The sequence below is a fragment of the Trichechus manatus genome, unplaced genomic scaffold (genome assembly GCF_000243295.1).
Source record: "Trichechus manatus latirostris isolate Lorelei unplaced genomic scaffold, TriManLat1.0 scaffold00276, whole genome shotgun sequence".
NCBI lineage: Eukaryota > Metazoa > Chordata > Mammalia > Sirenia > Trichechidae > Trichechus > Trichechus manatus.
The window spans coordinates 682,505-690,061 of NW_004444212.1; positions in this window are offsets into that span (position 1 = coordinate 682,505).

Here is a 7,557-nt window from a genome sequence, read left to right on the forward strand (position 1 = left end):
GAATCTTAATGACTTGCACCGGGCCATGGACTGATTAGTGACAAACGAAGAAGAATCTAAGGATCTGAACACCCAGTCCCTTATTTTCACCTATGGGCAACAGAATACAGAAGAAGAACATTATTACTTGAATCTTATTATTTTTTTTAATATACTCTACTAACATGGTTAAGAAAAAGATGATTCATTGAGTTTTATCGGTCTTAAATGGGGAGAGAGATGGAGATGCCAGGGAAAAATGAAGGAAAAAAAAATAACTTCGAAGAAGAATGAGAAGCAGAACATGCCCTGGGAAGGTTTGGAAATTCTTTTTATTCTGCACACTCTCACTTTACCATTTATTTACATTCTTGGGGATCAAGTGAGCACTGATTCTTAGTCCCCAGCTCTGAGTCAGGATTCTGGTCTGGCATGCCATTTCCAAGGCCTTCTTCCAGTTATATCTCTCCCGTCCTCTCTCAAAACATGTCTGTCCTGGGTCTTCTTTAGCTTGAAGTTCTTCTAGTAGGTGGAGTACTAGGGAAAATGTTCAGTTTGGGATTAACTTTGAATCTTTGATGAGGAGTTCACTGCTTGGCTTTTGGTAGGAGTTTAGTATATGTAAATTGAGTGGAAGGAAAGAAGGGAAGAATGGAGGAAGAGAAGAAGAAGGAAGAGCAGTGAATAAATGGTAATATAGAATGTGCTTAAGAAGCAGAGTTGAGCCACCAGCTCTACCACTTCCTGTGTGACCAAATTATAGAGCTTCTCTTTAAGTCTCAGTTCTTCATCAGTAAAATTGAAAATTATAACAGTGTATGTTTAAAAGATTAAATGAGACAATGTAAAATTCTTACCTTATTGATTGGCACACAGTAATTGTAAACGATTGTTTCTATTAATAGTAACGAGAATAAAAAATGTCATAATGGCTAATAATGTCTTACAATTGATATTTTCCTTATGAATATTTTTGTGACAGTCCATTCCCACAACAACTAAAAGGAAACAAACGTCCAAAGGTGGAATTTAGCACAGAGGCCTAGAGGCAGGCTCATGGGGAAAGAATTTTGACTGAGGAAGGCTTTTTTTAGCATCCCTCAACCCAGATATAAAGTCAGCCCTGAGAAGGAAAATGACATTAAAACAGTCAAATATGCTGCACATAATAGCTCCAGCCAACGATTTGATGAGATGAAATTTTACATTATTGACTAAAATGCAATTGTGAAATTATGGGTAGATATTGTATAACCTCTATCCCCTGGATCTCAGAACCCTGACAATATTTCAATGGGTGCTACTTTAATTGATAATGATAAAATCTACCTAGAATTTTAAATGTCCTAAGCCTTGCTGTGTTTTATCTCTCACTGTTAGGACTTAGATAGAATAAAGACTTAGTTTATTTGTTTTCTTCATTTTCCTCCCCTATTATTGTTTATCTGTTTATAATAATGTGTCATAATATGACTTAATTGGTGCCCACATTCCCCAGAGAGTTATCAAAGAGGCACTAATGTATTCCAAACTGTGTATTTCTAAATCTTCCTTAGTCAGGGATTTCTTTTGCAGATACATGAATGAGTCATTTTGCATAGGTTTTCCTGCTATTTCTTCTCATCCATTGGCCATTTTAACTTGCTGGATTTACAACTAAAGATGTCCTTAAAAACAAAGGAAAAATACAGCCAGTATTCAGGAAAATTGAATTAATTGAAGATTCTATACTTCAAAAAAAATTTCAGAAATTCAGTAGAGACTCTTCCATTGAATTTTCTTGTCCGGCCAATTCCAACTTGTGGCATCCCCACGCATGTAGAGCAGACCTGTGCTCCACAGGGTGTTTCAAAGGCTGTGACCTTTCAGAAGTAGATTGCCAGGCCTTTCATCAGAGGTGCCTCTGGGTGGGTTCGAACCACCAAGCTTTCAGTTAGCAGTCTGGAGCTTAACCTTTTGCACCACCTAGAGACTGCAGGGTAACATTACTTAGTAGAGGATTGTAAACTTAATTCTCCCTTTCAAACAGAAACATCATTTAACCTTGAGGCCAGAACTGATCTCAGCAGTACACCCCAAAGATATGTTGATCCAGATATTAACATTTGAGTTGCAGAATGTTAAACCATTATGGCCTCCACTGCAGTTCTTCCCTGAAATTGCCAATTACACAGTCCAAAACACAAAACTACAAGTAAATATTTTCCATTAAAAGCAGTCTAGTAGCCTCCTTCATTAAAGTCATTTTTTTCAATTTTAATAACGTCGTCATGAACAACAATCAGTTATACTGAGGCCATTTACAATGTTTATGAAATGTTCAAAGCCTCCTTTAATAAATGCATTAGCACTTAGCCAGCTGGAGTCTTGGTGACAGCCACCAATTAATTGGAACACTCTCATACATACAGATCCTCCTTCCCATGACATGACAATTAATGGACTGAACTAAAATTCTACACAGAAAGACACTACAAGAGCATGTTTAAAATTGGCATGTTGTGTTTTATGAATGAAGAGAATCTTGGGTTTGGGAAGCTTTATATTTACTTACTGTTAGAGCAAAAACAATCTCATACGTTTTGACTGCTGAAGAAGAATTACTGCTTCCATGGCTAAAGGGAGTGATGAACAAGTGTGAAACTGAGTTCACTTGACTTCCTGGAGATAACATTCTCTACCCCTGATTCATCATTTCTCTTACCCTTTGTAGCCAAGTGGCCACTTCGTCTCATTAAAAGCCCAGGAAGGCTAGAACGTGCTTGACAAGGGTAATGAAGAAACCAAGGAACCCAGGGCTTTTTCAGGGTTTTAAAGAGGAGATAGTCATCTGTAAATAAGGAGAAAACCTTTGAAACCAAGCCATGCCTCTGGGGTATATATGCAAGTGGAGGCATGTCTAGCACTCTGATTTGCTCACTCAAAAAGGAATCCTCTGGAATGAGCAAATGGTTCACCGTGGGGAACCTGCAGCGCTAACATCCTATAATACATTAGCACATTTATGGCAGCTTTCTAGTGCTAAAAGTCACAAGGACTGAAGATCCCTGTCATCTTCGTCCATTTTCCATTTTGGATTAGTCAATGCAATTCAGTGAGCCATCACAGATGCTACAGCAGCCATTATTTTATGTTGCATTTCAACGTATTCTAAAATAAATGTTTTAATGTTTATTGAAGAGAGAGCACTGGGTTAGGATTTAAGACTCCTGGGTTCTAATTCTATCTTCACTCTCTGACCTTGGTAAACCTCATTTTTCTTAGCCGTAGAATGGAAATGATGATACCCTCCTGGTCAATCTTAAGGGACAGTTGTAAATAGCAACTGCAAAAAAATGTATATGCAAGTGATTTGAAAAAACATAAGCCATTAAATAAATGTAAAACATTGTTTAGGATCTTTTTTCCAAGTCTCAAAATTTTCATTAAGCCACTTTACTTTTATTTTTTCTCATGAAGAGACATGTCTGCCTTCTTCTCATTTCTATTTGCAGTGCTTCATAGAAACTGTAGAAGTCAAAATGGGAACAGGTGCATATGCAGTGAGGAGTCTCTGGGTGGTACAAATGGTTAATACACTCAGTTGCTAACCCAAAGGTTGGAAGTTCTATTCCACTAAGAGGTGCCTCAGAAGAAAGCCGTGGCAATCTACTTCTAAAAAATCAGCCGTCAAAAACTCTATGGAGCACAGTTCTGCTCTGACACACGTGTGGTTGCTGTGAGTCAGAATCACTTGATGGCACCTGGTTTACATATGCAGTGAAGGTTAGAAAAAGCCAACAAGCCCCCCTAAAGTTTCTATGGAACATCATTAGCTTGGTCAGTTCACCCTAGGGCTCTTCTTTAATCATACAGAATCAGATACTTGGATGAATCTTTTTTCAAGGGCAGACTCATATCAACCAAACTCATAAGGATTAAGGTGGGCTATTTGGCTTTCTGGAGCCCTGGTGGCGCAGTATCTAAGAGCTCAGCTGCTAACCAAAAGGTCGGCAGTTTGAGTCGACCAGCTGTTCCTTGGAAACCCTGTGGGGCAGTTCTACTCTGTCCTATAGGGTCACTAGGAGTTGAAATCGACTCGATGGCAACAGGTTTTACGGGTTTACTTGGCTTTCTGAGATAAATGTTATCACGTGTTGGGCCCAACAGTCAGGTCCCACTAAACCTGGTCCGTGGAGATGGGAGTTACAATCAAGGAGTTGGTTCAGTGAACATAGAATCTAAGCAAGAAGGGCAAGTTACTGATTAAATATTAAATGGCTTCTCGTGAGGATAACCTGGTGCCTTCTGTACCACCATAGGGCAGACATTTCACTGGAAAATCACTTTCATTTCCCTAGGTGCTTACTGCCAACCTTCCCCGCAGTAAGTTTCCTTTTTCAGTGTATTTCTAACCCTTAGGATTGGTACATTCTTTCTTCAGCCACAGATAAGAGTTACAGGTTCAGGAACTGCTCCATCTCTTTAAGGTGACTGATCAATTATGAGTTGATTTCTGAAGTTCACCTCTCAGAGGACAATCTCAAAATTCTTATTTCCAAGTCCTGAGGAGGGGGTGTGGAATCCAATATGGAAAAAAAAAAAAAAAAAGGTAATTACTTATATAATTTCAAGCTGTCAAATATCATTTAAAAATATAAGAATGAGAAACTAGAACATATTCTTAAAATTCTGACTTCATGCTTATTTCATAGGACTTTTCTTTTAATTGTATCTCTATGAAATCATAAAACTGTCACTCAAGAAGGACACATTCTGCTCCAGGCCAATAGTCACCTCTACCTCCTGTCCCCGATGGCATCTCCCAGTTCATCTCAGTTAACTTACCTGAGAAAGGACTCATTTGCCAAGAGTTCCAGAAGTATATCTTACCTAACATACAAGACATATGAATGAATATTTGCTTGGTGCCATACATTTTTAAACTCCCTTCACTGGGCTGAGCTTGGAGAATATTTCATGGCAGATGTGCTCAATTAAATATATTTTTTGATAAACTGAAATTGTATTTTTTTAACTTTTTTTATTGTACTTTAGATGAAGGTTTACAGAACAAATAGTTTCTCATTAAACAGTCAGTACACATAATGTTTTATGACATTGGTTAACAACCCCATGACGTGTCAACACTCTCCCTTCTCAACCTTGAGGACCTTTTTTTTGGTGAAAATATACATAGCCAAATTTACACTATTTTGAAAGTTTCTACATGTACAATTCAGTGACACTGATTACATTCTTCCAGCTGTGCTGCTATTCTCACTATCTTTTTCCAAATTATTCCATCACCATTATCTTCAACTCACTGTCCCCTAGGCTTCCCAACAAACCTATTGAGTTGCGGTTGTCAGATCTCACATAGATAATTCTTTTTTTTTTTTTAAACCTTAGATGAAGGGTTGCAGAACAAATAGTTTCTCATTAAACAGTACACATATTGCCCTATGACAATGGTTAACAACCCTATGACATGTCAGCACTGTCCCTTCTCAACCTTGGATTCCCTATCACCAGCTTTGCTGTCCCCTCCTGCCTTCTAGTCCTTGTCCCTGGACTGCTGTGCCTCATTAGTCCTGTTTTGTTTTCTGAGGTTGTCCAATCCCCAGCTGAATGGTGAACTTCAGGAGAGGCTTCATCACTGAGCTAAAAGGGTGTCTGGGGGCCATAATCTTGGGGTTTCTCCAGTCTATCAGGCCAGTAAATGTGCTCTTCTTTTTGTGAGTTAGAATTCTGTTCTACATCCTTTTTCAGCTCTATCCAGGACCCTCTATTGTGAACCTGGTCAGAGCAGTCAGTGGTGGTAGCCAGGCACCATCTAGCTGTACTGGACTCAGTCTGGTGGAGGCCTTGGTAGCTGTGGTCCATTAGTCCATTGGACTGATCTTTTCCTCCTATCTTGTTCTATTCCTTCTCCCTTGCTTCTGAAGGGGTCAGACCAGTGGAGTATCTTAGATGGCTGCTCACAGGCTTTTAAGACCCCAGATGTTACTCACCAAAGTAGAATGTAGAACATTGTCTTTATAAATTGTGTTATGCCAGTTGAGCTAGATGTTCCCCAAGATCATGGTCCCCACAGCCCTCTGCCCAGCAATTCAGTCCCTAATGGAGTTTGAAAGTGTCTGTGGAGATTCCAAGACCTTTCCTTGTACTATTTGTGCTGGCTTCCCTGGTATTGTGTACTGTCTTACCCTTCACCAAACTTACCACTTATCTATTTAGTTCCCCCCTCAGTTCTCCCATCCTTCATAACCAACAAAGATTGTTTCTTTTTGTGTGTAAATTTTACATGAGTTATACAGTCGAGTTCTCATACAATATCTGTCCCTTTGTGATTGACTTATTTCACTCAGCATAATGTCCTCCAGTTTCATCCACGTTATGAAATGCTTCACAGGTTCATCATTTTTCTTTATCTTTGTATAATACTCCATTGTGTGTATGTACCATAGTTTGTTTATCCATTCTTCTGTTGATGGGCATTTAGATTGTTTCCATCTTTTTGCTATTGTGAACGGTGCTTCAATGAATATGGGTGTGCATATGTCTATTAGTGTGATGGTTCTTACTTCTCTAGGATATATTCCTAGGAGGGGGATTGCATTTTGTAGTGCTTTTTTTTTTTGTGGTGCTGATGTTTTCTTTGTTCCGCTTACTCTCCTGTGCTGAGTTCCTTTTGTCTGTGGATTTTTTTTCATTTCTTTTGTTTTTGTAGGTTTTGTTTTTACTGAGACTTTATATTTTTCTTCTTTATTTTGGTGAGTAGGTTTGTTAACTTTCTTTGTGGTCACCGTGAAATTTACCCTTATCTTCCTAGATTTGCACCAGTCTAGTATTATTTGGTATCTCTTGACATCCTCTCCATTAGAAGGTTCTATACCTACACTGTTTATTCTCTCTTTTATTGTTCTGATGCTGTTGTCATTTACAGATTAACCTCTCTGGTTACCTTTTGTAATTCTTTTGGTTTTGCATAGTCCTTAAGAGTTCATTTCCTAGGTTGGTATCTGGCTAGTACAATCCTGTGTCCTATATTCAGCCTGTGGTCTGATATTGTTTACTCTCAGATCGAAGGACTGCCTTTAATAAGTCTTGTAAGTTTGGTTTGGTTTTTACATAGTCCCTTAATTTCTGTTTACCTGAAAATGACCTAATTTCACCATCATATTTGAACAAGAGTTTTGCAGGATATATTATTCTTGGCTGGCAATTTTTTTCTTTCAAGCTTTTATATATGTCATCCCATTGCCTTCTTGCCTGCATGGTTTCTGCCAAATAATCCTAGCTTAGTCTTATTGATTCTCCTCTGTATGTGACTTTTTGTTTTTGTTGAGCTGCTCTCAGGTTTCTTTGTTTGTCTTTGGTTTTAGCGAGTGTGATTATGATATGCCTTGGTGATTTTCTTTTGGCGTCTATCCTATATGGGGTTCATTGAGCTTCTTGGATGCTCAGCTTTTCATCTTTCATGATATTGGGGAAGTTTTCTGTTGGCAATTCTTCAATGATCTGCTGTGCGTTTTCTGTTTTCTCCCCCTGTTCTGGAACTCCGATCACTCACAGGTTTTTGCTTTTGATTGTATC